The sequence below is a fragment of the Schistocerca gregaria genome, chromosome 1 (assembly GCF_023897955.1).
Source record: "Schistocerca gregaria isolate iqSchGreg1 chromosome 1, iqSchGreg1.2, whole genome shotgun sequence".
Lineage (NCBI taxonomy): Eukaryota > Metazoa > Arthropoda > Insecta > Orthoptera > Acrididae > Schistocerca > Schistocerca gregaria.
Genome location: NC_064920.1, coordinates 263,072,620 through 263,088,482, shown reverse-complemented (window position 1 = coordinate 263,088,482; position 15,863 = coordinate 263,072,620). Strand labels below are relative to the sequence as shown.

At 40.6% G+C, this 15,863-nt stretch overlaps 1 pseudogene; it reads right to left on the bottom strand.

Moving 5' to 3' along the window:
* Window positions 1-912: 912 nt before the first annotated feature.
* On the bottom strand, window positions 913-15,646 carry LOC126341974 (V-type proton ATPase subunit E-like; annotated as a pseudogene).
* Window positions 15,647-15,863: the final 217 nt, after the last annotated feature.

Sequence of the window (15,863 nt, the reverse complement as noted above, 5' to 3'; positions counted from 1 at the left end):
AAATGCATATTTACAAATTAAAACTGCAGTACCCCTTTGTCCTAACCATTTTTAATACTGAAAGGGTGAAATAATTAATAGTACTGGGGGTAACATACTTTAGTAAAAAAGGTACCATACACAATATTTAGCTGTACTACACAGAGCTTTATACTACTGTTGAAATAATTTAACAAAAAAGAGCACAAGGATAAGTCTCACATAACTCCCACTATTATGAACAAGCAGCATTAAATATTTACATGAAATATACATATAATCAACAACAAAATCTCATGAAGTAGGAGTTCCATAACTAAGAGGCTACTGTACTAATAACTTGGTAACATGCTCAGAATTGTCTTCAACAGAATAGGTATAGATTAGGAAGTGGATTCCTAGTAGAGAGGGAATGGGTTGGATCACGTTCCCGACCCTAACCTCACCTGCAAGTCACCCACAAAAAAAGAAAAATAAATCAGTAGTATAGCAGATACAAGAATATGACGACAAACATCTGGTGTCTGATATAAAGGAAATTCTTGAACTCCCTATGGATGCGTTTAGAAGGATGGAACTGACGAAAATAACAAGGCAGTGAAGGATTTTGCGACGTCGCAGTTCGGGACTGCTCTTCTGTCCACGTAATTTACCCTGGAAGGAATACACATCAAGGATTTACTGAATGATTAATTTGGGTCTGGGAAATGATGATGAGGAACCTCAGGCTCCAGAAGAAGAAAATGTGCATGCTGATCTGCCACCAGTTGAAGGTGACAGTGAAGGCGCTAAATTGTGCTACTGCTAAAGACTCATTCTTTGAATGCTGTAATTTATGACTGCAATTATCTGTCACCTTATTTATGTCATTTCATTTTAGCCATTTTTGTTACTGTATGGAATTAAATATCCAGAGTTATGCATAAAACATATTTAGACAGCAAACCTACTATTCGGGTTACGGCCAAATAGCGCACTTCTTATCTCGGGAATAAGCTGTTGTGCAATTAGTATTAGCTGTGCTTCGATAGTATCAAAAATTTTCTGCTTTTCTGTGATAGCATCTCTATTCCACCAGTAACGTCTGGATTCAACAAGGATTCAGTTCCACTTTTAATGCTACATCCTTCCCACCAATAATTTCTGTGTACTTCTGTGTAATAGATTGAAGGCTGCTGTCAACAATACGTTGATTAACTTCATGTGTCTCGAAAAGCTCGGAAAGCTTCAGCAATTCTTGCATTATTAACTGATGAACAACATGGCTCTATCGAGACTGATTCTTTGTGGTCTTCTCTTTCTCGTCTCTTCAAATACGCTGCGACGCGAGCTCATGAACTTTCAAAGCTTTCTAGCGTATCTGGTTTATTGTTTGATGATAGAATTTTCTGTTGAAGTTCCACTTGTTTTTCCTATCTTTCACAATATTCCATTATTTTCAACAGTTGTTGTTGCACCAATTGGCCTTTTTCGCTATTGAACTTCTCTTCATCTTTTATATCGGTTTCTTCAGCCATTTCATTTGCCTCTTGCATGATGAAGGCAATAATGTGTTTGATCTAGTTTTGAACGACAGAGCAACATAAAGCCACGGTTGATTTCAAATTTAGCCTACAGGCACACGAAACAACCGGTGACTCAGATCTGTTTACCACGCGGCTGCGAAGGTGGACTTTCGAAAGAGCCCCGAAAATTTTCTGCTGCTATAAGATCTAGTGATTTAGCCGGGAAGTGGAGTTGCGACATGGTGTCTGAATGTTCCTCAGACCATAAAATTATGAAGGAAGTCACGCGAAGATACTGATGTCACCTTAAAATATGGGATTGCACACAACATCCTCAGCCTGCAGCAAAGACAACACGTGGTCGATGTTCAAATAAAGATATAGCACTGATATTGTGCTACCTTGCCACATAGCATATGGACGCATTACAGCAGCTAGTCCAGCCCTCTGACAAATAAAATTTAATTAGTATTTTTAATTACAGATTCAGCTTTATCTTCAAATTATGAGGCGACTGATGAAAGTAACGAGCTAATAGGGCCAGTAGTTTGAAAACTTATTTAATTAAATGGCGATTAAATTATATCAAATAAATTTTCCCCAGCATTTAGAGGCCTCCGTAGGCTTGGCTTGCATCACAACAGAACCACTCGCTCGGTATGAGATTATAGTTTTCTGATATCTGGTTTAATTAATGTAGAATTTGTACAACATGGCGTATTCCTGAAAGGCCAAGATAGCCGTTATTTTGATTTTCAGTCCTTCTACACCAGTGGCCAAGGGAAACACCCCCACCCGCCGCTTTCGTTTGAAGATCAGCTATTCCAAGTCTTCCAAACTATGGGCCACAGCTCTACCTTCACAGGCCTGAAGAAATTGGCAAGCGATGTATCTGTTAGGTTGATCACGAGGCGTCTCTTCCTGCCAGTGTAGGTATACGGCGTCGATGGGTCTTTCTAGACCAGGGGTCCCCAAACTATTTTGGAGAAGTGAACCCTTTTCCAAAATAAACTGTTACCTCAGACCCCCACGGCCAAATTACCTACTTTTAAGATCAACCCCCATATTCATAATGGTCCGCTAACTTGAAACAGTTATACAGAGTGTTATTTTTCATTCTGTCTTAGGTCAATAGAAGAAGGCATAGTGAGAATTAGTAATGCTTTAAGTTAGCAGACTATTATGAACAAGGGGGCCTATCTTTAGTTTTTTCCTATTGATACAAAATACCTAGGTACTAAGGCACCAACTGAAAAACTTTGAACTTGGTTCAGTGAGTAAAGTTGACTTCATTTTCTCATCAAAATTTAACAAAATAAAGAGACATACAATTCAGTAAATATCAAGTTTAATTTATAATGATTATTACAAATTAAGTACTTACAGAATTTTAAGTAGGTAGTAAATTCTATTTAAAAAAGTATTAATTCGCAAAGAGAAAATAAAACATTCAGTGTGATGGATGAACCTGGTGACTATCTACCAATCTAGCTACATCCGGTTCAATATTGGTGAGTTGCAGCCTTAAATCCCCACGTTCGTTGATTTTCAAACGCTTTCTTTGTTTCGTCAAAATGTTTGTTACCACACTGAAGCTTTTTTCAACTAGATATGATGATGGAAAAGCGATAAGGTATATTTCAGCAATGTTCCACAATGTAGGATACTGTGTTTCAATGTTGCGTTGCAAACAGAACTTCTGATAGCCTTGCTTGAACTTCTGCTTAAGCTCTTCGTCTGTGCTGATGGTAATCAACTCTTCTTGCATTATCACATTGGCTTCTTCTATGGCTGTGGTATTGTACGGATTTGTTATCCATTGAGGAATTTGTAAATTTAAAAGATCCTCAAACCTCTCCGTAAAATCCTTGTGTAATGCGTCCAAGTGAGTGACATATAATAAAATGTCATCATCTTGAAGCATTTCTGGTGATTTTGACAAATGCGGAAACTGCGAATATTCTTTTCTGCCTGAATTTTGTTTATAAAGGATTAGTTTACCCACGAAGGCCGATTTTATTGATTTTGTTTTAATCAAGTTAAGATCGTCACCCTGCAGTTGCAAATTAACTTTGTTGATCATTCCAAAGATATCAGTCAAGTAATAAATATCTGTTTTATAATTGTTGAGATTTTGTTTCAAATTCGGATCTTTTTCTTGTAAAAATTCCAACACAGATTCAAAAATGGCTGAAAATCTTTCTAAGCAAGAGCCTCTTGATAGCCAGCGAACTTCAGTGTGCACAAGTAATCGAGTAAAGACTTCATCGTTTTCCTCACATAGCTGAGCAAATAAGCGAGAGTTCAAAGAATTGCCTCGAATCTTGTTGATAGCATTTAGCTCGCATCTCGTGGTCGTGCGGTAACGTTCTCGCTTCCCACGCCCGTGTTCCCGGGTTCGATTCCCGGCGAGGTCAGGGACTTTCTCTGCCTCGTGATGGTTGGGTGTTGTGTGATGTACTTAGGTTAGTTAGGTTTAAGTAGTTCTAAGTTCTAGGGGACTGATGACCATAGATGTTAAGTCCCATAGTGCTCAGAGACATTTGAACCATTTTTTGATAGCATTTATGACATATTGTAAAGACTTATGCAATCTAGGACTCAGCTTTTTTGCTAATAAATGCTGCCTGTGAATCACGCACTGAATGGGCAGTACATAAGGCAGTTGTCGCTTTAAGTGAGATATAAAACCACGATGACGACCAACCATAGACGGTGCACGACCAGTCACAACAGAAACAATGTTCTTCCATGGAATAGCTTTGTCAGTAAAAAAATGTTCCACGGCCTGAAAAATCGATTCTCCTCTGGTATCAGTCTCTAAATATGTAGCAAAAAGCAGTTCTTGGCACATATTTTCATCTTTGATAAATTGAACATATCCTAACAACAGAGCTTCATTGCCGGGTAATGTAGACTCGTCCAACTGGAGAGAGAATCTATTGGTCTGTAAGAACTTGCATGAAATGTTTTCCACATCGCGTCCCATCTCGTCTATGCGTCTCTGAACGGTGTTATTGCTCAAAGGTATTCTCTTTAAAATATGTGCGGGTTTGTGCAATACATTGTTAAGGACCTCTGCAATGGGTGGCAAGATAAGCTGCTCTCCAACTATGTGGGGTTTCCCCGACTTCGCTATTAGTAAAGATATAATATATGACGCTCGTAAACCATCATCGTCTTTAATAGATGATGACGCAAACATCGTTCTTATGGATGGCCTTTTGTCTAGTTTTTCGTTAAGTGCTTGAAAAAATGACAAGGACTTACTTATTTTGTCAGCATGTACTCTTGATAAGTGGCCATCCATTTTTGAAGGCTTCATGGCATCGCTACTGATTACTTTTTCGCATATGAGAGACATCGGCAAGTGGTGATTTGATGGAGATGCAATAAATCCGAACTTCAAGTAGTCCAAACTGTATTGTCTACATTTTTTTTTCGTGTCCGCCAATCATAAAACTCTCAGTAATTCTGCAAATAAAAAGCTACCTAAATAAAAAAACAATAATAAACTTTTAAATTTGCACACTATCTTATTTTTTTTCACACCCAATGGATTCTTGTTAGGTATTACTGACTTACTCATTGATAAACTTGGATACCTATATTAGGTAAGTAACTATAGTTGGTAATTAGGTATAGAAAATTTGTATTAGGTAAGTAAGTACCTATCAACATAAGAACGAAAACCAAAGCAAACTGAACACTTCAAAGTTTAGGTACCTACCTACTTAAGAACTTCAGTGTAAGTAATTTTTACAAATACTTTTTTACCTACCTATTTAAAATATGTTGTATGTTGTGTTTACCACTTTTTCAGTCACTTTACTTCACTTAATTTAACTATGTGATAACTTTGTAATCTCTTGAAAAAAATGAGTACTTAAATGAGTTATTATCGTTCAAGCTCCAACGAATTTCAAAACGCAAATGAACTTTCAACCTAAGTGCAAGGTCGTTAAATAGTAAAATATCAGCAACATGTTTGGACTTGATCATGAATTCGTTCGTGTTAAATCACGTAAGCATCAAACAGAGAGCAAGTCAAAACGCGCCTGAAAGACGCACGCTCCAACTCATTATCTTGCACAAACTTGTCCACACAGACTTGCCGAGTTTTTCATCTTGCACGAACTTGAGACTTTTACATTACTGCAACAATGCTATTTCCTACCAAAATATTAATTATTCTTAGTACACGTAACACGACATAAATAATACAGTACCTACCTATCTTGAAAGTTTTAAATAAGAACTTGTGTTAATTTAATAGGGGTCGATTTTTAGACCTCGTCGACCCCCAAAATCAGTTTTCGTTTATGTCGACCCCTAGGACACCGGTATCGACCCCAAGGGGTCGATATCGTTCACTTTGGGAATCCCTGTGCTAGACCAAGGCGGCAAGAGACGCCATCGACGTTCCACTTGGAGTCAGTTTGTGGCCATCGTTAGTGAGTGAACTGCCGCCACTGTGCACGGATAGGGATGCTTGTTATGTCAATAGTGGCCATTGATTGCGCGACCCGGTATAATGCGATCAGTAATCAGTTTCCGCATGCTAATCGGTAATAATTTCGAGGCGATGCAGCAGTGGGTGCACGGAACAGTGGGCGGGGTGATCGTATCATGTTTCTGGAACAGCAATCTAAACCGCTCCTGCCTGGGCCCGTCCCCTCAATTCTCATCAAGTATTAGCATTTCAAGTATTTCTCTGTGCACTCTCTCTTAATTCCGGGGTTGGACCATTCATCGCAGTGTCTGTAATTTGTTCCCTTTTTAATTGTTATTGTCTCTTGTCCTGCAGCAAGACTAGTCCTCGATAGTTTCTTAGCTTAATTTGTGGGCAGTAACAGTTGTTCACTTGTTACAGGTTACTCTCGTTTAATGTATGCTTCTGAAACAGTATATGCAACATATTACCAGACCTGTCAGTTTTTTCTTGGTCTGTGGTTTACCACTGTCGTTCCTTTGCGTTATCAACTGAATTCTGAAACCCTAGCTAGACGTGATGGAGTCTGATGGCGACCGTGGTCGAGACAACAGCAGGAATGACGTTGATCTTTAGCATCGCCAGTTCACTAGGGGAACAAGGTAAACTGACAGCCAATTTAGTCATTGCTGTCAAACTTTCGATTGTCATCTCAAGAAGCAAACACCAAAGAGATACTGATTAACATTTACGGCAACTTGAGTGAGTGGGCCTAATTTACGATACGGAACACCGTACCCACTCCCCCCCCCCCAAAGAAAAAGTATAGAATCACCCTCCGGTCGAAACTACACACTTCAGACACTTCGGGTTTGACGCCTCAGCAGGCTGTCGGTGCCCTCGACCCCTCGCGTCGCTTGGGCAGAGTTGGAGTCACGACTCGTCGGGACACAATACACACCTCCAGTCAGTTACTCTCCAGCGACTTAACATCTGAGGTCATCAGTCCCCTAGAGCTTAGAACTACTTAAACCTAACTAACGTAAGGATATCACACACATCAATGCCTGAGGCAGGATTAGAACCTGCGACCGTAGCGGACGCGCGTTTCACCAGCGTCTGAGTTAGTCACTGAAGACCTGCTGCTTTTTGTGCCGCTGTAAGCAATGGCCTTCCGTGTGGTACCCGGCTCTGAAAGTCTATGCCATACGTATTCGCTGGGCTGAGATGGATCTGCATTTGCTGTCAGTAGCAATTCGTGTGCCTTTGGAACCGACTGTTAGTGACAATCCCTGGCCTTTAGTACCTTTGTACACTGACGAGAAAAAAGGCAACGACAAGAAGGAATTGTGCGCCAGTAGAGCCACTGCGAGGATGCAAATCACGTTTGCTTAAAATACACGCTGTAACGGTCCTGAGCGTTAGCTACCATCGAGAGTAGTCGTAATGAGCTAGTGTTGGCCAAGAATGCCTTTAAGGCGACAAAGGCGCCATTATCATCAGTTCACTGAGTCTGAACGTGGTCGCATAATAGGACTGTCAGAAGCTGGGTGTTCCTTCCGCGATATTGCAGAAACACTAGGCAGGATTGTAGCTACTGTACCCAGCTGCCGACTGTAAGAAACACAGAAAGGTACAGTCACAAGAAGACCGGTATCCGAACGGCCGCGTGGCTTTGCCGAGAGGGAATCGTGGTATTCGGCGTATGACTATGGTGCATAGCACTGTTTCTTCAGCCGCGGTTCGACCAGCGGTTTGCACCACAGTGACACAATGAACTGTCATAAATCGGTTACTTCAAGGACAGCTCGGAGCGAGACTCCCTGTAGCGTGCATTCCACTGACGGCAAACCACGGCCGTTCGCGACTTCAGCGGTGCCAAGGGAGGGCTCATTGGAGGGTAGAGTGAAGTCTGTTGTACTTTATGATGCCTCGGTGCCAGCGACAGCCCTGCGCTGATTGGAAAGAGGCCAGGTGAGCACCTGCAGCCAACCTGTCAGTGGCGTAGACGAATCGGACGTACATCTGGATTTATAGTCTGGGGTGCGATTTCATATGACTGCAGGAGCGCTACCGTGGTTACCCTACGCAACCTGATTGAAAATTTGTACGTCAGTCTGGTAATTCGAACATGTTGTGTTGCCATTCAGCACGATAACTCTCATGGTTAACCCACGCACGCTCGATGCAAATTTGGATGTCACGACGGTGACTAAACCTGTTGTGCTGCCATTCATGAACAGCATTCCAGGAAGTGTTTTTCAGCAGGATAACGCTCAGTCAAATTCCGCTGCTGTAACCCAACATGCTCTACAGAGCGTCGACATGTCACCTTGCCCTGCTTAGTCACCGTTCCTGTCTCAAATTGCGCACGTATTGGACACCGTCAGACGATAACTCTAGCGCCAGCGCCACCCACAACCAGCATTAACCGTTCCTGTACTGACCGACCAACTGCAACAGGCATGGAATTTCATCTCACAAATTGACATCCGGCAGCTGCAGAACACAATGTCGCTAATGACGACTGCAGTTGTAACATATCGTGGTTACACCGGTTACTAACGTACTATCATTGCACATTTGCAATTGCTTTCCTCGCACTTATATATAATCAAATGTATTCCCGATTTTTGACTACTCCACATTAATTACACAGGCCAACGATGGAAAAACGTTTTTGCTGAAAACACCTTATTCTTTTGTGTTTTTAGGGTGGAAAATCCAAATATGATACTTAAAAAACTGTATCACCTACAATTTCTTCATATTCACTACCGTTAAATTTATTAAATTAAGCGAATTTTTAAAGAATTTAACAGCTTTTATATAGTTGAAATAATTTAAAAAGGAGGTGTAATGAATGTAGATGACGTTGCTAGCACTGCTGAGAAACATTTGCTGGCAAAAATGTCGATTCTATTTTTGTGTTAACAGATGGCGTTTTGTTTACTGTCAACCTAACCTCACTTTTCCATTTCCTGTAGTTGTCCTCATTACAATGTCTAATAGTCGTTGTAAAGACTCTGCCGACAGTTTTTGTTATATTTGTGGTGAATTTGTGATAAAAAAAACACCAAAAAACATTACAAACTTTGTGAAAAAGGTTTCTCTATCATACTTTGGATCTAAACTTGGTGATCAAGACAAATCTTGGGCGCCACATAAGAGATGTTATGTTTCTGTTCCAGTGGTATGGAGGGAGCCAATAAATCATTACAATGACTGCTACTTTTGCAGTGTTGATATTACAGGTCATAGTTCGAAAAACAAGAAAGTAATAAGCTACCCTAACCTTCCATCCACCATCCGACCAGTAGGGTATGGTGCAGATTTCCTGGTTCCTGAACCACCAGATGATTTAAATTCTGTTCCAACAGAAGTATTTTCTGATGTACAATGTGATTTAGGTGAACGAGATGATGATGAATCCATTGTAATACAGAAACTCCAGAGCCCAAATTGTTTACTCAGACCGAGCTTAACGATTTGCTTAGGGATCTGGGCTTAACGAACGAATAACTTGACTCTAGATTAAAAGAACAGAACTTGTTGGCAGTTCGAACCAGCATATACATGTATAGAAAGAGAGAGCAGCAATATTCCAAGTTTTTTTTTTTTTTTTTTTTTTTTTTACAAGAAGGTGATTTAGTGTGCTGCTCAGACATTCCTGGTCTGATGAGTGAATTTGGTATTGAATATGAAAAGGAAGACTTGAGGCTGTTTATTGATTCATGCAAAACTAGTTTAAAGGCTGTTTTATTACACAGTGGTAACATGTATGCATTTATACCTGTTGGGCATTCTGTATACATGAAAGAAAGCTATGAAAACCTAGAAATAGTGCTAAATAAAACAGACTGTTCTGCTCATGGTTGGATGAAATGTGGCGGTCTAAAAGTAACATGTATGCTCTTTCGTCAGCAAGGTGGCTTTACCAAATTTCCATGTTTCTTGTGTGAATGGGACAGTAGGTTAGGGATCAACGCTGGTGCAAAAAGAACTGGGCTGTGGGAAGAACTCTACGCAAAAACCTTATAGATCCAAAAAACGTACCCCTATAGCCTCTAAAGGTAAAGTTAGACCTAATGAAACAGTTTGTAAAGGCTTTGCCTAAAGATGGACCATGTTTTAAGTATCTCTGCCAAAAGTTTCCACACCTTTCAGAAGCTAAACTCAAAGAAGGCGCCTTTGTCGGACCTGACATTAGAAAATTGATGTTTGATGTTAACTTTGAATCCACAATGACCTTAAATGAGAAATAAGCATGGGTATCATTCAAGCAAGTCGTTACAAGGTTCTTAGGACGTGAAACAGACCCAGAATATGTTTCTATTATAGCTGCAATGTTAAAGAAGTTTCAAATCACCCTCATTCCTTCCCGGACAATATGGGAGATGTTAGTGAGGAGCAAGGACATTAAAGTGATGGAAAAACGCTACCAAGGCCGCTGGTACACCAACATGATGGGGGATTACTGTTGTTCACTTCACCAAGAAGTTTAGCAAGCGACTCATCGTACAAAAAGTTAGACAAGAAGCTTCAAAGAAAAAAGAGAAACCAATTCCAGCTGACAAGTGAAACCTCTATTAACACATATCATTGTTTTAAGTAGCTCACTGTAATACAAACCATGCTTATGTTGTAACAAAGCCTTTCATTAATTTCCCCATTTACCGTATAGCATAGGATTTTTATACTACATAATAAAAAGCATATTGCGCGAAAGCTATGGGTGATACAAAAAACTAAAGCTAAATTTGGATTCAGCTCATAAAAACCTATGAAGATGAGCTATCTAAGTAAAAAAAAATTCAGAAAAAATTTCATTGGCCTGTGTTATTTCTTACTGTTGCGATCTTTTCCCGTCAATGTACGGCCGCGGTTCTTACGCAGTGTATCATGGTTGCGAGTGGTACACCATTCCTTCTGGCCACGCTTGTCATGAGCACTACCATACACGATAGTCTTTCCGTCATTCTGCAGGGCTTCACGTCGGCGCATCTTATTGCGTCGATTCCACACAACCGACTGGCAAACACACAAACCACATCATTGCCTTGATTCACGTCAGTGGTCACAAAACTTCGCAGTGCCAGTTCTGTACCGTATAGAGTGCTCCAAAGCGAACAGTTTTCTTTTTTTAATAGGGGCTACTAAGAACTTGTCCGGCGAGCGTATTCTTTCGACGTCGCTTGCCGTATATTTGCGTTTGCGCGCTGCGGATGTAGAGCAAACAACGTGACAGTCGCAGTGTCTGGCACGTGCCCAGAGGACGTCGCCTGTTATGCCGCTCGTCGACGTGGGCGTCTGGGATGGGCGGGTCTCTGGGAGGGCTGGCGAGCAACTGCGCAATCTGGAGCGCCCCTGCGGGCCTGAGTGCTTTCAGTAATTACATTGCTCACTGTCACGCAGCCGCGCAACACATAATTCAGGACAGTGTTCGCAGGCCGCACCTCTCAACGTGCGACCGCAGAAGCAGATTCTGCAGAAGATGAAACAGCCCATTAGTTCCCCGAGCCAAGTTGCGCCCACTACCCGCTTTGCGTTTCTCATTTGAGATAAAAACTGCAGATTCAGTGTCAAATGTGACGGAGAATATTGCATTGGTTTGCAAATTCTTTCTATAAAAAGTATACAAGAAGATACAAATGAAATTCATTGCGCATAAAATACTTACGATAAAATTTCTAAAACAATACGACTTTTGGAAACTGCTGTAGCACACGTATCACATTGTAAGTGTCAGTCGTAGACTTTTATATGGTGTGAGACCTTCTATACATATTCACACTTCTAACAACCCTACCACAACAATGGTCAAAATTTAATAATGATTGTGGTGTTGCTCACGCTGCTAAATACTGCATTTTCGGGCAACAACAAAGTTATTATGTGGCAGGTGTCATTAGCGCACAGTTAATAAAGTCATTTGATGTAATAAAGAGTAAACTAGGCACTCATCTTTACGTGTTTCCAACGCTGGTCTCGTTGTAAAATCATGGCTCAATCGTCGAAAATCTAAGAAGTGATGATTCCAAGCTCGTATGCAAAGAGATTTAGGTTTTATTCTGCTATATTCAAAAGTTTTCTAGATGCGCTTCACAAACCATTCTTGAAGAGCAAACCTTTCAAAGTTAGCACTCCGAATTTAAGTTACATTTCCTTTTTATTGCTTTTGTTGCAGTATCACGTAACACACAAAACATCACTTCACAATACAAAATATAATTGAAAACATCTTCCTCACTGTTAAAGTTCACATTTTATAAGCTGACTACAATATACGTCTTTTCAACATGACGTCCAATACTTGACTTTTCCAAGGTCCGACTCTCTAGCAACTAATAATCGCATACGCGCACAAAAATCAGAGTTACAGGTACGACAAAGATCATAGTGACAAAAGAAAGATTACACATAAGAATAATATCATTGCAACATAAACATATCGATGTATCGAAGTACCTCTACAGTAATGAAATCAAATCTGAATGTTGTCTCAGAAACATGTTAACTACTTTACAGAAACACAATAGAATATTGCTGGTATCGAGAGGTTGAGCTGAGCTGCAGTAGTGGTTACGTAATTCAAGTACCATTACACACTTCACACACATTTTCCCAACGACGGATGACTTGGTACCGGAATTCTTGGCTGTTCAAGAAATACTCCAATTCAAAATTCACCTTGCCGTCATTTTATAAATATGCACACACCTGTTTCATCATCAGAGGAAGGAGGGAGAAACCACAGGTTGCCACTTCAAGAGAATGCGCTTGATGAGGTAAAATTTAATCATCCAAAGCAGCAGCATGTTCGACTGTCTCAGTTGCTGTGGAGCTGAAATCAGAGGGTGGCAACGCATGTCATATTCAGAATGTTGTGCCAGATCTTGAAAACTGATCTGTCAGTGACTCTCACTTTTCCGCTGTCACCGGAACTGTGATACACCGGTCTTTGAGCACCACAGCACCCGCTTCTATCGTTTTTCCTGTTTTTTCGCAGAGAGATTGTCTGCTACTTCTTGCTTCCTCATTCAGACATTTTTGAACACACTGGAAGCGTTTTCCCCACACAACCACTTTATCATCCGGTAGTGCATTGTTTATGTATACTGCAACCAACTCAGCATGTTGAAATAAAATCTCGGTTTATGCTGACACTAACCTGAATTAATCAGTTCAAGTCATAGCGCGAAAAACACCTCCAAAACATTAAAGAATCTGCTCCGGTATAAACTATTTCCCACTGTAGAAAAGATGTTTCAAATGGCTCTAAGCACTATGGGATTTAACATCTAAGGTCATCAGTCCCCTAGATTTATAACTAACCTAAGGACATCACACAACACCCAGTCATTACAAGGCAGAGAAAAACCCTGACCCCGCCGGGAATCGAACTCGGGAACCCGGGCGTGGGAAGCGAGAACGCTACCGCACGACGACGAGCTGCGGACAATTTGACAGAGATCTGCACTAAAGATTGAGAGAGAGAGAGCGCGTAGACCCCTTGTAAAACAAAAATATATGGATTTTGTTATTTGTACAAGGAGAGAAATAGGCATGGCGACACACATATAATGAGAAATAAAACAAATGTGTGAGCGTAACGAACCGGTAATATATCATTCTGAATGCAGTCGTATTCTCCACCCCACTTGAATGTGAGTTGCAAGTCATACGTATTTCGAGTCCTAAAAATATTCACATGCAGTGCAAAGTGGTATGATTCTAGAATCGAAAGAAGCAAAACAAAGTGATTGCATATTATTGATTTACTGTAAATGAAGTCACGAGAAATTTGAGGATATAGGGTAAAAAGGGGCTTTGTGGTGAATAGGGATAGCATAATTTTTATCTGCATGTCTTAGATTAGCTCCAAACACTATTTATTGGCGTTTGTCTAATTTTTACACCCATTTATCGTGCATTTAATCTTTTCTTTATTCCTGTTGCCGGCGGTATCAATTATGGGGAATTTAGCGCTTTCGGAACATAGAATATTGACTGTTTTGGAGGGGAGTGAACACACCTTGGCGATGGATGGCGAGTTTTCAGTCAGTGCAGACACTGTTTTATACCTCTGAGCTTAAGCGCCACCGTCGCCTCGTAGTTCTATTTGTCATCATGGGATCTCTTCTCTCCACCTCTATGTAACATTTTGGGGCTCATACATTATTATCTCATTAAACAATTACTCTCTTGCTATAAAGTGGCCTGCGTGTCTTTAAAGCGAATTTCCCCCATTTATATGCATTTTGAGTAACATCATGAATACAGAAGAAAATCACATCCACTCTACGCCCTGGTCTTGGTGTATTCAAGGTGCAGCACACACATAAAAAGAGAAACTAAATCTGCACTCAGATGATGTAACCGTAACTGCTGCCATCTTGAGTGCACGTTGCTTGTCGTTGTTGGACCTGTGTCCCTCCTCATTCGTCCTGGTGTATCCACATCGCAACACACACGAAATAGTGTAATTAGACTGAAAATTCAGTCACATTTAGAACGTGTGACCAGAAGATCATGTGACTGGAAGCAGCATCACGACGTTTACCCGTTGATTTTTTGCTATTAGAGTGAGCAATTGCCTTCCAGTGTTTGTCCAGACTTTTACAAATACTAAGGCAGACTGATATGACTTCTAAACCGGAACTAGTGACAGTAATATAGTAGTGACACTAATATAAAGGTGAATCCTGGCTGTTTTGCTGGTAACAACAGAGAAAAAATTACGCCTTACTGATACATAAAGGGGACATTGTTTGTCGAGCAGACGTAGACCATTATCTAGAAAAATAATTGTATATGTAGTTCTAATGTCTATTGCCGCGCGGGATTAGCCAAGCGCCGGCCGCGGTGGTCTCGCGGTTCTAGGCGCTCAGATCGGAACCGCGCGACTGTTACGGTCGCAGGTTCGAATCCTGCCTTGGGCATGGATGTGTGTGATGTCCTTAGGTTAGTTAGGTTTAAGTAGTTCTAAGTTCTAGGGGACTGATGACCGCAGATGTTAAGTCCCATAGTGCTCAGAGCCATTTGAACCATTTTGATTAGCCAAGCGGTCTACGGCGCTGCAGTCACGGATTGTGCGGCTGATCCCGTCCTCCCTCGGGCATGGGTGTGTGTGTTTGTCCTTAGGATAATTTAGGTTAAGTAGTGTGTAAGCTTAGGGACTGATGACCTTAGCAGTTAAGTCCCATAAGATTTCACACACATTTTAACATTTCTAACATATATTGGGATGTAATACTACCTCAGATACTGTTAGACACAGTTGACCGTAACGTATTTCTGGTTGTAGCACCTAAAATTAGACAACACAGTTGTAATATTAGTTGGATGGCGTATGTTGTGGAAGGCAGTAGTTTTAATAGATTATTCGATAATTGGAGAACTCAATATCATACCGCAATACTTTACATAAAAAAGACAATCATGATCTATAATGATTTGCTAATGGCAGAAGGATGTACTGTCTGTTCATCTGATCGTTTTATCGGCCAAGTTAGACGTGTCAGAAACACACGAGTATTTGTTATTTGAGGTTTCTATGAACGCCAAACCCAGTGCTCTCCTCAGAGCGTTTTGTTAGTGTGTTAATAATATGGAAAAATCTAGTAACCGTAATTATGAGTACGCAAAGAACAACTACACATCTCTGGAGGGTCTGACTGTCCAGAAATATCGAACAAACTTTACCTTCCTGACACATGAAGGAGGCCATGTCGGTCGAGCGGACTGAGATTCACCTATTAGAGGTGTCGTATATGTAGTCCTAAAAATATTGTGTAATTCGTCTATTGAGTAAATACTGCTAGCTTCAATATGGTTCATCATGACATCTTTTGTGCTTATGACTCGTAAATTGAAACACATAAATGTTACATTTTTAGCTGAATGTATGCCAGTTGTGACAAATTGCAGTTTTATTGGAATATTCC